Raw genomic sequence first — 18,436 nt, forward strand, 5'->3', positions numbered from 1 at the left:
TCTGGATTGTGCTTTGCTTTATTGCGCTTTGCAGACACTGCATTTCTGACACAGTGAAGGTTTGTGGCAACCCTGCATCTACAAGCTCTGTCGGTGCCATTTTCCCAACAGCACTTGTTCACCTCACGTCTCTGTGTCACGTTTTGATAATTCTTGCAAATTTTCAAAGTTTTTCATTATCATATTTGTTATGATCTGTGGTCGGTGAAGTTTGATGTTACTGTTGCAAAAAGATTAAGATTCACTGAAGGCTTAGATGATGGTTGGTTAGCTTTTTTTTTTTTTTTTTTTTTTGGCTTACGGGGAGGTAATTGGGGTTTTTTATTTATTTAATTATTTAAATGGCTATACTGGGGATTGAACCCAGGACCTTGTACGTGCTGAGCATGCACTCTGCCGCTGAGCTGTACCGTCCCCCGTTGATGGTTAGCTTTTCTTTAGTGATAAAATATTTTTCAGTTAAGGTGTATACACTGGTTTTTTTAGACATAATTGCTAATGCACACTTACTAGATTGCAGTATAGTGTAAACATAGCTTTTCTATGTACTTGGAAACCAAAAAATTTCATGTAACTCGCTTCATTATGTTATTTGCTTTATTGTCGTGGTGCTGAACCAAACCCGCAGTATCCCCAAGGTGTGCCCATATTAAGGGTCTGGCACATAGAATACAGTCAGGTTTTTTTTTTTCAGTCAGTGTTAGAAATAAGTACAACAGACTTTCAGTCTTCCATAGCTATTGTGGCTTCTTTCGTTTTCCAGGTGAGTCATTGCGTAGAGAGGTATCCTTTAGGGGCCAGCAACCTCTGTCTCGTGCTTATATGGTTCATTAATTCACCCTAGTCCTGCATTAGACTTTTAAAATCTCTTTTAGGCTGTCATTCTTTGCTGTTTTCTTTATTCTCCATGTGTAGAAAATATGTCCCTATCAACTGTAACATTTGGCCTTCTTGAGCTACTGAAATGTGTACAGCCTTTTATTTGTGTTGCTCCAACAGGGGGGAAAGATTAAAAGCTTTGTGGTAAATAATTAAAAAGATAGTAAGTAAGTAACTGGACAAGAACACACTGGTTTTCCAGATCTTACTGCCTTACTCCTCTTTCCCACGTTTTAGAAGATGGAGCTGTGCCTGTGGGGAAAGTGCAGATAGCTCTTCTGGTATAATGCCAGGAGAAGATTTTACATCTATTGATTATTCACATCGTGCATATTGCACTGAGTTATTAAAGTAGAATTATTTCATTGTGGAAAGGTGCCTTTGGAAGGTAGTGTGATGTCACAACACTTGGCGGTGGTTTAGCTCAAGTGCACACAGCAGAGCTCTGACAGGGAACGTGAGCGTGACAGATGTCCTCACGTTTGGATCAGGCTCTCACTGGTGTTGCCAGTGTGACATGCCGCTGTAAAAGCAGGCCCTAGAGAGGGATTTGTGCACGAGTGGAGAAAAGTCCTCATGGTGTGTTAAAGAAACCACAGCATTTGAGGCGAGGGGGGAGATACTTTGTTTTTGTTTTCAGCTACTTTAGGATAATACAGCTTTTGACTTCACTTGACCTTGGCATTTATATTTATTCTGTATGTGATTTAAAAAGAAAATTCCCTGGGCTGCTTGTCCTTCCTTCTTACACTCCATGAGACATGTTCCCATTTTGAAGCAAATACTGCAGCACAGATTGCCCTGCACGGCTGGTCAGGGCCATCAGTGGTGGCTGTGACCATGCACGTCTGCCTGGTGGTGCAGCTGAACAGGCTGCAGGGCGCTGCTCTGTTCTTTGTATGACAGACTTTCAGTCAGGACCCAGAGCATCTTGAATGGCGGGCGAGAGGTATCGTATTTTGCTGAGACTCAGATCAAGCTGTGTGGTTTTATCTATTCCTGACTACAGCTGTGGGTAGAAAATGGATCTGTATCAGAAATATAATTTCAAAAATCAGATCCTAGAAAAACTTTCTCTTCCAGTCTGGGGTACACATAAGAATTTCTTTTTAATATGGTTTATCAAATCTGCAATTGACTAATGTTTTTCTTCCTTTAATTGTGAATGGCAGGACCACATAATATTGATTACAACCTCTGTGCTGTGTCTTTAAAAAGAAATTGAAATACTGAGCATTAGAAATTACGTTTATAAAAGCAGGTTAGGTGATAAGTGATTTACCTGAAAAGTCTGTCTATATTTATAATCAGTGATCTGTTTCATTTTAAACAAAAGGAAAATGGTAGTTAAATGTAGTCTGTGAGCAGATATCTATGCCATGACATTCAATGCCAGGTGGTACTGTTTGTTTGAATACAGAGAAATTCCAGACACAGGCGCTGGCCCTGGGAAATTTACAGTTGGACTGAGAAGTTGAGACACAGAGATCTGAAAGGTCAGATACCCTAAGGATGTTTTCCCAGTGATCAAGGGAAAGGTGAACGCTCCCGTCAGCACTGCAGTGTCCTGGCCCGGGCTGGGAGGGAGGGAGTCTTCACAGGAGAGGTGGAAACTGGATGGGTAGGGCTTGGAGGCATGGGTGCTTTTGAAATTCCGAGGTCCTCAGCAGGACTCCTGAACAATTTTACCGCAACCCTCATTCAGAGACTGCCCCTGCCCTTTCATTACAGTGTAATTTCGTAATTTCTCAGTATATTCAAGAAGAGAGGCCTCATGCCTTCAGCGTCCTATGCCGTTGGGTTGCCTTGGGCAGCTGTCTTTCACGAGTGGAGTAGTGTTTGCACTGTGGGTGACCGTGGCGTGATAGAGGATGTAGTGTAGCAAAAATGCACCTTTTGGTTTCTCAGTATCTCGATTTTGTTCAGCCAGCTGAAAGATTGGCTTTTGTCCTCCACAAATGAAAGACAAAATTTATAGACCTGAAAGGGAACAGGGAACAGAGTGTACTCTGAATAAATCCATTAATAACAGTTTCCACACTTTATAAAAGAATACATTAGAAGGGAGATAAAGTTTTATGGGGCAAGCAAATTGAGTACAAAATAGTAAGAATTACAAATATTTAACACAGATTGTATTATCCTAATTCCTGTTCTCTGATACTGAGGAATTTTACTCTTCTGAGGTTTACTTACAGTGATGCGTGTGAAACATCAAGAATGTCCCAAAGGTGGTTTGCTTTGTAGCTGACCAGAAATGTTAAAATTAGATGATTCTTTGGGTTTACCAAGGTAAGATGCCTTGGGGTAGAAAGAGTGGGGTTTTTTTTTTTCCCTTTAATTTAGTCTAGATTTTTCTAACCTTGGAGCTACATAATTTGTAGTTGCTGGTATACGGGCTTTGCCACTCAGAGAACATGTCCTCAGAACACTAATTAGTGTTTTCATCCTCGTTAACCTCTGTGCTGAGTGCGTGGCATGTGCAGTTTTGAATATTGACTCGTCTGCATCCGTGGAGAGTGGACTGCTGAAACTAGCAAAGATGTTTTTCTCTGGCGCTGTGCTCTCACGGCTCAGAATAGGTCAGAAATATTCAGAACATGCGAGTGAAGAGTGTTTTTAAAAAGAACCTGTTGAGAGGCCATGGTGCTTGCATATGATTAGGAAATTGTTTTAAATTGAATCAGTTGTTCTTGATGATTTTCTTTTTATATTGTGCTTCACAGTGACATATTCTTGCATAAACAGATTCCTGCCTTTCTTTAGAATTCTCTTTGTTCTTCAGGCTTTCTAGGTTGAGACCATAATATTCATGTTCAGAGAGCACATGTTTGTGTTCTTTCCTCCTTCGATAGCAGCTGCGTTAAAATAATTTGACTGTAAAAGATGATAAGGAAGAGTCTGTTTTCTTGCTATCTTGTAACAGAGAAATAGGCTCCAGCATCCAAGTGTGTGGTGGCTGCAGTCGCCATTCCACTGTAAATAAATCCTCTTCCGTGTTTTAAAAAAAGACAGTGCTTTGCAGCAATCTGAGAATAAGTAACCCACTTACAGTAAAAATCACAAGGTGGCCTGAGCAGTGAGCAGCCGGTCCCTGTAAGACAGACCTGGGGAGATTTTCTGAGCCTCCTGCAGGGCTCCCTTGTGACAAGGTGGATAACAGCTCAGAGTTTCTCTGAACTTTGTCCTAAGGAAATGGGGTCTGCATTGAGTTGGGGCCCCGGAGAGCAGCCCCCAGGCCTGGTGGCTGACAGCATGGGGAGGGCAGCCAGGAAAAGAGTCCCCATCGCATCCTGGGGACATGGCCGTGACTTGGCATCATGAGAATTTGCTGTTTATCTTGCTGCGATATTAATGAGTTAAACAGGTGTTTTAATTTGGGTGGCTTAGATTCACTTCCAGACTGCCAGCTAGGTTTATTGTTCTTTAACAATGTCATAGTAGTCGAGGCCATAACTGTGACAGGTCAGGCTGTGCATAAACTCAGTGCCGTAGGTGACAGCAGTAGTCACTAGAGATTTGTTCATCCTTTGTATATACAAAATTTTTAATATTTCAGTTATCTACAGATGATGCTGAATTTGCTGTTTTAGGTAGTAAAGTCACTTAGATAGGTTCAAATTTTGTTTACATTGTTCTAATAGTCATGCTTGTGAGATCCATAAAAGCTGTGGGTTGCTGAGCTTTGGTGATGCTGGAGCGGGTAGATTTCAGGTTACTCACAGCTGGCATCTAGCTCCAGCTCCTTGGTAGAAAACTGTCCTGGGAAAAGAATGTTATATTTCATTATCCTATGAAAACAAAGTAGAAAGTCACTTCCTTTTTATTAGAACTGAATCAATAGTGTAGTTATCATCTGTGTGAATAATACGTGTGCTAATGGTGCTTATCTTTTGCCATTTTAATCATTATTTCTATTTTTGAAAATGAATCTGAATCTCAAGATGTGTTGTTCAGATTAGGCTCAGCTGTGAGCAACAGGAGACAAAGTCAAAAATGACTATGGCTTAAAGAGAAAGATGTTTAATTTTCCTTCTCACATAAAAAGAAGTGCAGGAGGAATCAGTTCAGGAACGACTTGATGTCCAAGGTGTAAGGAATCCAAGCTCCTTTTCTCTTGCTTCTTTATCCATATATGGCTTCTGTTCCCAGTATGACTTCGTGGTCCTAGAAGGCTGCAGGGGTTCCAGCCATTATATCCACTTTCCAGCTAGCATGAAGGCAGCAGTAGGGAAAAATAGGGAAGGGGGAGGATGTCTTACAAGGATGTTTGCCAGAAAGTGGCATGTATTATGTCTGCACAAGAAGGTTTAGAGATGTAATTTTATTCTCAGAAAAAAATGTGCCAGCTAAAAATTAGGGCCTTGTTATCAAGGAAATGGGAGGAATGGATATTGGGGGACAGCTGGCAATCTGCCACATAGGACAAAGCAGGCCTTCAGCAAAACTTGTTGGTGTGGACCCTGAGACCAAGGAACCCAGATACAACCTGGTGGCCAGGTACCTAAATCTTAGGGTCTCATTGGAAAAACTGAGACTCAAAAGAAGTTGAATTTTCAAATATTATCACTGTGGACAGTAGAAGCTGCACACTACAAAGATAGAAGTACCTTTTAAAGATGCTCTTCTCTCCCATAAAGAAAGACATTTAATACTGCTTCTAGGACATGAGTATTTGCCATTCCTGAACCCTTGTCCTGACTGTAGCAGAAGTGATACAAGGGTATATGAGGCTGAGCATTAAAATCAGGATGAACTGAGACGTTACCTCTGGCATGATGAGGAAGCTAGGTAAGCAGTGTCCCGACGGCTCTGCAGGTGTTATGTTCTGGGCCAGAGTCTTCTTTCTTCACTCCTGGGTTAACCAACTCCCAGCCATCCCCCTGCACTGTCCCTGCCGAGGACGTGGACACCGGCGATCCATGAGGGGCCTGCCCTTTGGGATGGAAGCAGGGCACGAATCAGCCTCTGGGGAGATGTTAGGTCCTCAATTTCATACCTGTCTCTTTTGCTTCTTCCTTTGTGGTATATTTTTCCACTAATTCGGTTTTGGGCTCTGGACAAATTGCACATATGTTAGGGTTCATCTGTTTGAACCCTCTCATTTTAAAGGTGAAGAAACTAAAACTCGGTCTGCTGAGTGTTTTAACAAAGGTCACACCATCCATCACTAGCTGACAGAGCCAAGACTAGAGCGCAGAGCTCCAGAGCCGTGCTAACCCTGCACGTCCTGTCATGAGGCTAAGGTACTTGCTCTCTCTGTAGCTAGGTTGGGATTTTGCACCTTTAAAATAAACAGATTAGACTAAAAAGCCTCTAAATCCCTAAGCTTCCTTACCTGTAGAAGTATGTTTTCACATCACGTCAGGATCTAGTGAGTACATTGTGGACTTTTATGGAGCCTATTAAATAATAAAAAGACTCTGTGTGTAAAAGGGAAGACATGAGGACCCATAAATTCATTTTTTAATGACTTACAATATTGTTATGATTTATTTTAATATTCACTTCCATTCTCCTTGTTGCATTGTAATGGAGATTCTCATTGCCTTATCCATTTATTTAGATCATATATATATTATACATACATATATACATTTATATTTTAATGTATTAAAGTATACAGAGGAGTTTTATGTAAGTCTTAAATATTGGTCACCATGTGGCAGCTTGAAACTCCATTTAAAGTATGTTCAGAAGTAAAAAGCATGAGTATTTATGTTTTTGCTTTTGTTATCTCTGCTGGACTTCCCCAAGATATTACTCAGGGATTGGCATTAATGCTAATGCTGATATTACATTGCTTCTAATTCAAAATCAAAAGAATATTCACAGATTTATTTTGGAAGCTCTCGCCCAGGACTTCCGCTTCTTGTACGGTGAACCTGGAGAGCAGCTTCAGTGCCCAAAGCAGACTTTCTCTACGGCTCTTTCTTAGCAGGGCACATCCATTCCTGGGTCTGTCTGTGGATTTCTGCCTTCATAGGTGAAGTTAAATAATTCATAGGATTGGGAGGGTGTCTGGAAGTCTGATAATTGTTCATGTTTTCTCTGCATTGAGAAGGCTTGACGGGAGAGAGTTAGGGGTGATCTTCCTCCTGCTTTTCTGTGACGGTGTCTCCCCTAAGCCCCAGGGTACATCTTATGTAGGTTGCCAGCTAGACGCGTGTTCTTTGGCTTCCTGCTCTGCTCCCTCTTCAGGGCAGAAGGAGAGAAGTCTCTCCCCTGCCTCTGCCTCTGCCTGGAGATACACTGATGGTCACTGGCTGACGGCGGGAGTACCAGGCACTGTGGATGTTCATTATCTCCCTGGTGGGAAAGCCATTCCTGGCCTATCATTGGTCTGTGGGAAGGGAAGAAAATTTTCCCGTAAGTATAATCTTTTGATTTGGATTCAGTATCCTCTGACCTGGGTTTGTGAAGTGGGCTCGATCTTTCTCTGTTCATTCCCAGTAAGAAGTAGATTAGAGATGTCATCATAGTGATAAGCATGATGGTGAAATACATCAAGTGGGAGGCATGGTGAGGACACTGAACAGGGACACACGCGGCGTCCTGGTCCTTGTCGGTGTCAGGTGTGAGCTCCTCAACCAGCTCTTGGTGGCACCTTCATCCAGCCTGCGAAGGTGCCGCCTCACCACCCCGAGTCCCCACCCCAAATACTCCTCGCCGCCCAGGCTCACCTCCTAAATACAAGCCTTGTCAGGCTTGCCTCTGCCTGGCTCTCCTTCCTCGGGGCTCCATCCCGACACTGCTTATTTCCTTTACTCCGTTCTCTGAAATTCAACACATTTTTAAGTATTCAGTCAAGTCCCATCTCGTCTGTAGAAGCTTCTTTTCTTGTTCTTGCTCTTGGGAGCTCAGTCAAAAGTGAAGCACAGGCAGAGGGGATGTTCAGCTGGTACTTGAACACATAGCGTAGGGGAGTGCACACAATACGCCAGCCTCCGTGCTGGCATTCTCTGTGCATCATCTCATTTCTTCAGAGGAAAACCATCCTTGGAGATCACTCTCATGGTCTCAGTTTTCTGGATGAGGAGTCTGTGGTGTAGGGAAGTTAGAGGAGTTGCCCCAAGTCACACGGCAAAACTGGTGCTTAAGCCAGGTTTTCCAATTCTGTGATGCTCTGAGCATCTGAGCACCCGCCTGCTTCTCTGACCAGCTGCCACAGTTCTGCTGTTGAATGCCCCAAGGCAGGTGGTTCTAGGTCTTCATGTAGAAATTGACATAAAACACTGTGGCCTTATTAAGACCTGAGAGAAAGCTTCATCATTTCCCTTGGTTAATGTCCCGAAAAAAGGCAATGTAAAATCATCTACTCGGGCTTTACTGATAAACACAGCCTACATTCTTACACGTTTAAAAATCATCTGTGAGTCGAGTTTGCTGCGTTAAGTAATGGATGGTGCCTAGGGTCCTCCTTGCCTCCAGCTGCCTTCATTTGTACACATATGTATGTAAATATAAACATTAATATGCATACAAACATATTTTTAACAGAGAATATACCCTTTGATCCTAGTTAAGGTAGTGGGCAATTCCGAAATTGAATCTCAAACAGAAAATCATCTAGGAAACAACAGGGTCCTACTGTATAGCACAAGGAACTATATTCAATATCTTGTTACAACTTACAATGGCAAAGAATATGAAAAAGAATAGATAGATATAATTGAATCATTCTGCTGTCCACCTGAAACTAACACAATTTATATATGTGTGTGTGTATTATATATAGTTGTAAATCAACTGTACTTCAATTAAAAAAAGAAAAAAATTAAAAAAGAAAACCATCTAGGGTACAAGTGAAAATCCCTGTGTACATGCTGCCTACATCTGGACCCTCAACTTCTCTATATTTTGCCAAGGATATGTCTAGTTCAACTCCAAAATTTAATGTGAATAAACCTAATTTAAATATTCAGAAAAGATTAGAAAAAAGTATAAATACTCTAAAACTGTGGCTGGGGGGTTTGAGAATCTGCAAATCTGCCTGTGTTGGAAGCCCCACCTTTGATCCTTTGCTCAGAATCCTCAGCAACAGGAAGGACAGAGTGTTAGAAGGGCTTTTGTGGAGCTGCCTCTGCTCACCCAGCCAGACTTTCACACTTCATTCAAGTCCACATATGGCTGCCAGCAGCTCTCCTCCTCCTCCTCACCTTGCATCAGAAATTCTTGGTCAGCATTGATTGGTGGAGGTGGGATGGGGAAAAACCACGTTCATTTATGCAGTCTCTATATTTGTTAAGAATTTACACTATGCCAAGCATTGGGTTAAACCCTGGGAATGTAGCAGTGACCCGGAGAGATGTGGTCTTTGCTCTTATGGGAAATATAGGCAAAAGCAAGCGAACCGAAAACATGAACGTTGCAAGTTGGAACAAGGGCTGTGAATGAAATAAACAGGGACTGTTCCTCAGAGTGACAGAGGGGCCTGGTGTGAATTCAGTCAGCAACAGAAGTTCCCTTGAGTTTTCATTTAAGTGGCAACTTAAAAGCTGAGAGGGAGCAAACTGTATGAAAATGAGGGAAGAGGAGCCCAGCATGTTAGAGCAAAGGCCCTGAGTACAAATCACTTGGCTTTAGAGAAGACCTGAGAGAAGACTGGGGTGTGGTAAGTAAAGAGGAAATGGGTGTGTGGAAAGGCAGGGTTTTGTGGCCATGTTAGGAGTTCGTTTGGAATCCCAAGTGTGGTGGGATTCCCTTTGGGGTTTTTGCTGGAAGGTGACATGTTTGATGTAAGAAAACCATCTTGGGTTTTGTGGGTAATAGATGTAAAGGATAGGTGTGGATGTAGAGAGAGCCAGTAGTCATCCGTAACAGTAGACCAGGTAAGAGATAAGGTGGCCTGGACTAAAACGTAGACGTTGAATGTGGGGAAAAGTGAATTTGGAATACACCAGGAAGGTAGATCCAACAGGACGGAGTGAGGGATTGCATGTGGAGGGGAGGGAAAGGGACACATCAAGGATGACTCTGAGGTTTTAAATCTGAGCAGCTGGTGTCAAGTTGTTGGCAGTGGTTGGGGAGGAGAAATGTTTTGGACCTGTCAAGTTTGTGGTGCCTGTTAAATTTTTATCGAAGTGATGATGTCAAGGATGGGCTTAGATATTTGGGTCTTATGGTCCAAAGAGAGATCTGGGTTGGAGTTATAAATGTGGGCTTCTTCAGCGTAAGTGTGTTATTTAAATCCAGGGGCAGGGACAGAATCACATGGAGGAACATGTAAAGAGTGGAGAAGGCTCAGGACTGAGCCCTCAGGAGCCCCACATCTAGGGGTTGGTTGGAGAAGGAAGAGCCAGCAAAGAGCCTAAGAAGCAACCACAGAGGTGCAAGGAAAACCAGCAGAGTGCAGACCAGGTAGACCAGGAAGCCAAGGGGAGGGTGTGAAAAGGAGGGAGTAGCAGGTGACACTCAATGTGTTTGGTTGGTCAAATAAGGAAGGAGAGTTCTTGGATTTGATGAGGCGGATTCACTGACGGTCTTGACAACAGCACTAGCAGTGCACAGTAGGGGCAGACTGGCGGCTGGAGAGAGTACATAGAGAAAGAGGCGAGGACGTCTGTGCATGGTGTTCACATATAGGTGATCCCTGACTTACAGCGAGTCGTTAGACTTGCAAGGGATTGACTGTATGATGGTGTGAACGCAGTCACATTTGGTACAAACTGTACTTCGAATTTTGCATGTTGACCTTTTCCTGGGCAAGAGAGATGCAGTAACATACTCTCTCGTGACGCTGGGCAGTGGCAAACGGAGCTCCGCAGCAGCCATGCGATCACAAGGCGAACAGCTGGTACACTTACAGCCATTCCGCACCCAGACAGCCATCCTGTTTTCCACCTTCAGCACAGTGTTAATAAATTATATGAGTTACTCAACACTTTATTATAAAATAGGCTTTGTGTTAGACTATTTTCCTAACTGTAGGCTAATGTAAGTGTTCTGAGCACTTTTAAGCTATGATGTTCCATAGGTTAGATGTATTCAGTGCATTTAAACTTCTGATGTTTTTTAACTTACGATGGGTGTATCGGGATGCAGCCCCATCGTAAGCTGAAGAAGACTTGAGTATTGGTTTCTCGTGGGTGGGTGTTACTGAGGGATTGAGGGATTCGCTTTGTTCTCGTGCATTATTTGGTATTGTATTATTTTCCTAGTTGCAGCAATTTTCTATTAATGCTGTAATCTGAAAGGCTTACATTTTAAATGTTTTTTAAAAAATTTAGAAGAAATAATCCCTGATAGATGAACGGAACGTCTCTGACTTTTAACAACTGTGGGTTATATCTTCCCACTCTCTTCCTCCTTCTCCAGACTGCTTTCCAAGTTTGTCATTTTCTTCCTGTGGAATAACTTGTATAGCTGTGCTAAGAAAGCAAATCAATCAAAAAAATCAAATCGTAATTTTGTAAGACATTTATAAACTGGGCCTTCGATAGCTTTCGTGGCAGTAAGTTCAGGATCAGGGAGGAGGTTTGAGGGGAGAGGAAGTGGACAGGCTTTTGAGAAGTTCAGTGGTGTGGGGTGTATGAAGTCAGTGGCATGTCCTGTTAAGGTGGGAGAAACCAGATTATTTTGGTGTGTCAGTGGGTTGGTTCCAGGAGGGAGAGAAGCACCCTAGGGGCCCAGTTCCTGAGAAGGTGAGGGGACCCCAAGCCCCCGTGGAAGGACTGGCCCTCACAGAAGGAGGGACATTCTCTCCGTTCAGCCCGGAAGAAAGGGAGGGAGGGAGGGTGTGCGAGATGCCCGGGCGCCTCAGAGAGACAGCTCCAAGTACCAGTTCCCCACTTTCCTTCCGTGAGACCTCCTGGATTCTGAATTCTCTGTCTTACCTTGTTTTTCCCCAACTTTTGAGTTTCAACTTCCAAAATCAAAAAAAAGTTAAAAAATTGTTTTGGAATTTTGAAATATGTACGTGTTGTGTTACCTACTCAGTTCAGGAGTGGGGAGACTCTCAGATATCAAGTGTTAGAATTTTCTACTCATGAGGAACGGGTTCTTCCTGGCCGCCCTCTTCTCTGTCAGTAGGAGAGGCTCGGCCGTTGCAGGTAACAGGCACCTCCAGAATCTCGGGCTTAACCTCGGAAGAGCTTACATCTGGTTTCCTGGTGCTGTCTGTCAGCCATCAGCCTGCACTCCCTCCAGGCCCTGCCCAAGGAGCCTCCCCACCCCACAGGTCTGTCCCTGTGGCGCAGAGGGAAAGCGTGTTACCCACAAGTCCTTTTGGCTAGAAGTGTCACCTCCCACCTTGGCCACACATCATTGGCCAACACTATGTCCTGAGGACAAACCAGCCTCAGAGTGGGCAGATGGTGACGGCCACCCTCCACATGCTGGAAGGAGCAAGAACAGCAGCAGGAACTCACCCTGTGGACACCACGCACCCCTCCCCAGAGAGGGCAGAGTAGGTCTCAGTGGGGTTGGGGGTTGCCTCTGCACCTGGCCTCATCCTCTGACCCAAAATTCTGTCAATAGAAATCCATTCTGTTATTTTTAAGCCTTCATTTTTCCAAGTATTTTCTTCAGAAATATAAGCAGCCCTAGAAAAAACCTAGCAGATAGTCACCTTTTTCCTTCCACGTGCCGCAGGCTCCTTCCCCTGCAGGCCTCCTCCCTCTCGCCCTCCCTCCCTGCAGGAGCTGGACCCCCTCCACAGCTGCTCGCTCCTGCACAGCCACAGGGCTGCCAACAGCAGGGTTGGTGGTAGGAGAGATGATGGCCCCTAATAACTCTCAGTGGGAAAATGCAAGTGTAATCTAGAATCTAGCCAGGCCCTCCCCTTGAGGTGACGTTGGTGAGTTCCAGTCCCCTGTAAACGTATTACCACCACCCCTCCACCCCGGGATTGAGGGTTTGCAGTGGTGTCGGTTTGGGTGAAGCATTGATGTTGTTCTTGATAGAATGACAGGCAGACTTCCTCCCTGGGGTCTGTGTTAGCAGGCAGGGCAGGGCAGCCAGTTCTGAGATCTGTGGTCAAAAGAAAGCGACTGCTATTGTCTCAGAAATTAATGTGGCTTCTTGATAACCTTTGGATTGTGTTTGACCAGCCTTGAGGAATACCCACAGACCCCCTGCAGTGTGGCCCCTGCCCTCTCCCCTTCGTCCACTCAGCTGCCGTCAGCTGCAGTCAGACTGGCCACCTTGCTTTGCTTGCACACACTCCCCACTCCCAACATACCCCCTCCATTTTAAACCTGCCTGGAATGTTCACTTTCCCCCGCACCCCCACGCCTTCACTCACTCTCACTGCCCTGATGAGAGATGCCGTCCCCCCCACCCTGTGTGAGACAGGGGTCCTCCCCGTCCCGGTCCCACATCACCTTTATTGCTTCCCAATCACACTTCTCCCCAGCTGACATTATCTTTTCCTCTGTTAATGTGTTCCTCTCTCTTCCCTTTAGAAAGTGGTGTTGCCCACTGCAGTGTCCCCAGAGCCCAGAGTAGATACATATATAAACACTTGACAAATGAGTGAGCAAGGCTGTGATAGTTGAAGCACTCTGAAATCATCTAGCTATCATTGCCAGAAGCCTCTACCAGTGGAACACTTCCTTCCTGTGAAATTTCTGTTGGACCACTTCCCTCTCCTCTCCTTTGATAATTGCTTCTGTCCATTCAAAACCAACAAACAATGTCAGAAAATGAATGTTTACAGCCATTTGTACTTCTGTGAAATTTTTTGCATGATCTAATCTTTAAGAGTATTTTGAGTCAGAGTCCTTGACAAAAGCAGGAAATAGCACTGCCCCTCCCTTTTAGAGCATCAAAGTAAATTTTTCTTTGTATTTCCCTAGCATACATTTATTGTGTTGTTGCCTGCATGCTAATGTTTGGAAACCTTTCAGACAAGTTGAGTAATTTTTTAAAAAAGGAATTCTACTGACATGTTAATTCAGTTGACCATTCCTCATTATGTTTTATGAGAGTTTACAGTCGTTACTTTGGATTTTTTTTATTACTTTTTCCAGACTTTGTAAAGCTTGTTTCTTTTAAGTGGCTTTTGGCTTTTCTAACTTGTTTTCTAAAGCAGCCTCTTATTTCACGCATTCAATTTCCCTTTCCTTCTTCACTTGTCAGCATTTTTATTGATTTGTATTTACGATTCTTGTAAGGTCTTTTCCGCACTGTGAATGTAAGTGAGGTCCCGGAAGGCTCTGTGCCGCAGAGAGAAGCCAAAGGACACTTAAGATAGTGTTAGTTTTACTAATACTAGTTTGAATAAGAAGGAATTTCCAAGTGAGGAATTACAGTAAGTATCAAGGAATGACTAGGTGAAAAGGTTGCTTAAGTAAATAAAAGTAATTTCTCAGCCATTGAAAAAATAATTTCATAAGCAGCTATCTTGATTCTGGCAGGGCTGGGAATATAAGGAAAGATAGAGTCTACCTAAGAAATGGAGGTGTAATCAAAGATTTTTAGCAGCTTGATTTAAGTTGATCACAGGTCCTACGGGAGCTCAGAAGAGTTAGGAACATCAAAGACTATTCCTGGGAAGAAGGCTTCCTGGAAAGGAGCTTTGGGCCGACAAGGGAAGGGCTTGGGAGGGAGGAGAGTTCATACACAGAAGGGCTATGCTCAGGACCACGGCTGGAGCCCAGTGGCAAGAGATGAGCCTGGAAGGGAGACAGGTCCAAACCCTAATGGTCTGGTATGCACCCAAATGGGGTGAGATTTTTATCCCATATGCAGTGGGGAGCCCTTGAAAGGGGCTATGCCAATTGCACGTGGGCCATCTGCCAGGTGCTCATAGTTAGGGGCAGGAGTCGGGGGAGTCACGAAGTGGATGAATCCCTGCGCACAGCTTGAGCCCCCTCAATAGTGTGTATAGAAGAGGAAGAGGACGAGAGTCTCTGGGGAGCTTTAAACTTTAGAAGACAGGAGGTGAGGGAGGTGGGGAAAAGGAGCCAGGAAAGCCTGCATCACAGGGAGAAGTTTCAAGGAGGACGGCACAGTATGGCCCGGAAGTCACGGAGGAGATGGGTTGGGCGGTGTTGGGATGGGCCATGAGCATTTGGTGGGAAGAGTAGCTAGCAAAAGTCGAGCAGCAATGGACTGAAGAAGCCTGAGTGGAGCCAGTGAGCCCAGCCGCCCAATTCTAACAGGGTGAGGGGTCTCCTTACGGCCCTGGCTTTGTGTGTTAATTACTAGGTAGTAGAGATATTACACAGAATTCACTAAATAAAGGTTTTTGTACTCAGTGTGCTGGCTTTGTAACCAGCTTTTCTGCACACACTCCTGATGCTTCATAACTGTCACATGTTCCCCATCCACCATCCTGAGTGCCATCCATCACCAGTGCGGCACAGTGTTCTTTTCTACATCGTCCATGGACATGATTCAATTATTCATCTTAAGCTTAGACTTCGCTTTTTCACTGCCTTAATGTTGCCTTGATTACAGGTGATAATAAAAATGGATGTGTGTGCGTAATCGAAAGTATATTATTTCCACATTTAAAACATTTTTAAATGAATAGACAAGATCATCTTCTGTGATAGTACTGGGGTAATGAACAAGGTGGTGGGAGCCATTTCATCACCATCAAAAAAGATGGTTTCACTGATAAGATCATCAGTGTTACTCTGCCGCACAAATACAGAGCATGTACACAGCCAAGTTTAGACTAAAAGTCAGAGAAGAAGTGGTACCTGTCCCTTCACAGCAGGATTTCTGAACTTTGTGATTTGCCTTCATTTTTTCCCCTTCCTCTTTTCCGCCCCCTGCTGAGATGCCTCCCAGTAGCCGGTTACTGTGCTTCTCTAAGCCTCTGTTCTGTCCCTTCTAACTGACCATCTCTCTGCAGCCTGTTCTCGCCAGCACGAGTCCACTTCTGGCCCCACGTGTCCCAGTACGGGGAGTGAAACAGCACTGTGTGCTCATGACCTTCCTAATGATTGTTTTTTTAAGCCTTGAAATCATCTATGATGGGTTTGGTTTTTTGTTTTGTGTTTTGTTTTTTGATTTTTTGCCTCTTACTAGAGGGGTCTGTTTTGCTGGTTTGCATTTGTATTGTCTGAGACTCTAGGTAGAGATGGATCAGAGGTAATAGCAGCGTTGAATGTGCCCAACAGATACTCACATAAATGCCTTTGTGCCCGTGAATTTTTCTTCCAGGTTCACCTTTTCAGTGTTCCAGTCATTCATTTCTCTGCAGCAAAATTATCTTGTGTGCATTTGCTCATCACAGTGTTTTTGCTGTTTCTCAGTTTCCACTGGGATGGACAAAGGGAAAATAGTCATTGAATGGTTTTGCCAGGTTCCTGGTTCTGGGGCTTTTGCCAAGTCTGACCTCAAATCAGGGCCACTCAGCTTTGTGCAGGTTGTTTCATTCCCCCACACCTAACCCCATGGCCGTGAACTGCTTGACTGCAGAAAACCGCTCCCTTTTCTCCTCACTAACATCTGTCTCTCTTTAATAGTTCATGCTGTTAAGGATGCATAACTGCCAGCCACAAATTTTTAAGCTGTGCAGTTCTGTTCTGTTACTGAACATTCTGGCTGGAGTTTGTCTTTTCAACATTTTGGTTATTAATTTTATTTCTCTAGTGCAATGAAATAAATAAGTGGTCTGCTGTGGGTTTGAGTTAATGAGGACTTGAAATAGATTTCAAAGTGTTCCTGTTGGATTTTTATGGTGCAGGTGCGATCTCATGAGGAAATGACCATAACTAAGCAGTTTAGGAACTGTAAAGCTCATCCGCCATGCACTGCTAAATTAATAGATTAACAGCTGCACATAGGAAAGTGTCAGATGGGAAGTATTTTTCATTAGTAGTAAGTTGGAAATTTGGGACCTGATACATGCTTATATATATAGTCTCTTAAGTACCTCAACCAGGTTAATTTGTACCTTATTACTCTTCAGCTTACAAGAATTTGATGCCAGACTCTCAGCTGCTGTGTTTGTATGGATTTTTTTCTCTTTTTAAAAAAACTTTTTTATAATTTATTTAAAAACAAAACAGTCCTCCCATTTCTCCCACCCCTACCTCTGGCAACCACCAGTCTATTAGCATTCTGAATCTGTGAGCTTGGTTTTTGATTTTGTTTTGTTTTCTTAGAATCCGCATATAAATTAGATCTTACAGTATTTGTTTTTCTCTGACTTCACTTAACATAATGCCCTCAAGGTCCATCCATGTTGCCTCATATGGCAGAATTTCCCCCCCTTTTTTTTTTAATGTCTGAGTAATATTCGCATGTGTGTATGTGTGTGTGAACACTTCACAATTTCTTTATCCATTTGTCCACTGACAGACACTTAGGTTGTTTTCATATCTTGGCTACTGTAGCTAATGCTGCAGTGAACATAGGGGTGCATATATCTTTTTGTATTAGTGTTTTCACTTTCCTCAGATAAATACCCTGAAGTGGAATTGCTGGATCATATAGTAGTTCTATTTTTAATTTTTTGAGGAACCTCCATTCTTTTTTCCATAGTGGTTACAGCAGTTTACATAGCCATTTTAACAGGTTAAGTGATATCCCATTGTTTTGACTTGCATTTCCTTGAAGATTAGTGATGTTGAGCATCTTTTCATGTGCCTGTTGGTCATCTGTATGTCTTCTGTGGAAAAATGCCTTCAGATCTTCTGTCCATTTTTTAATTGGATTTGTTTGGTTTTTTGCTGTTGAGTTGTGTGAGTTCTTTATATGTTTTGGAGAGTAGCCCCTTATCAGATACATGGTTTGCAGTTATTTCCCCCCGTTAGTAGGTTGCCTTTTATTTTATTGATGGTTCCCTTTGCTGTGCAGAAGCTTTTGAGTTTGATGTAGTTCCACTTACTGATTTTCACTTTGGTTGCTTTTGCTCTTGATGTCAGATTCAGAAATCATCACCAGGATCCATGTCAAGGAACTTACCGTATTTTCTTCTAGGAATTTTATGGCTTCAGGTATTATGATCAAGTCTTTAACCTGTTTAGAGTTAATTTTTGCATATGGTATAAGATAGTGATCCTTTTTTATTCTCCTACATATGGCTGCCCAGTTTTCCCAACATCATTTATTGAAGAGACTGTCCTTTTCTTATGGTATATTCTTGGCTCCTATATTGTAAATTAGTTGACCATACAAGCATGGGTTCTCTGTTCTGTTCTGTTGATCTATGTGTCTGTTTTTATGCCAGTACCGTACCATATTGATTACCATAGCTTTGTAATAGAGTTTGAAATCAGGGAGCATGATTACCTGCAGCTTTGTTCTTTCTCAAGATTGCCTTAGCTCATCAGGGTCTTTTGTGGATTCATACAAATTTCAGGATTGTTTTTTCTATTTCTGTGAAAAATATTGGAATTTTGGTGAGGATTTTAATTGAATCTGTATATTGCTTCGGGTAAAATGAACATTTTAACAGTATTAATTCTTCTAATTCATGAGCATGGAATGTCCTTCCATCTTCTTTAGTTTCTTTCATTAGTGTCTTGTAGTTTTCAATATATAGATCGTTCATCTCCTTGATTAAATGCATTCCTAGGTCTTTTATTCTTTTTGATGCAATTGTAAATAGGATTGTTTTCCTTTTTTTTAATTGAAGTATAGTTGATTTACAATG

At 43.0% G+C, this 18,436-nt stretch overlaps 1 protein-coding gene and 1 long non-coding RNA gene across 3 annotated transcripts in view; one reads left to right on the forward strand and one right to left on the reverse strand.

Moving 5' to 3' along the window:
* Nucleotides 1-18,436, forward strand: part of PREP (prolyl endopeptidase) — a 117,302-nt gene that overhangs the window by 64,961 nt on the left and 33,905 nt on the right. The gene's annotated exons all lie outside the window — the stretch shown is intronic.
* On the reverse strand, nt 2,866-8,821 carry LOC141578370 (uncharacterized). Its single transcript, XR_012508684.1, has 5 exons — nt 7,563-8,821; nt 6,218-6,281; nt 5,648-5,815; nt 4,920-5,089; nt 2,866-4,641 (listed from the first exon to the last, which is right to left on the reverse strand). It is a non-coding gene; the product is annotated as an uncharacterized LOC141578370 (long non-coding RNA).

This window comes from Camelus bactrianus, chromosome 8 (genome assembly GCF_048773025.1).
Source record: "Camelus bactrianus isolate YW-2024 breed Bactrian camel chromosome 8, ASM4877302v1, whole genome shotgun sequence".
NCBI lineage: Eukaryota > Metazoa > Chordata > Mammalia > Artiodactyla > Camelidae > Camelus > Camelus bactrianus.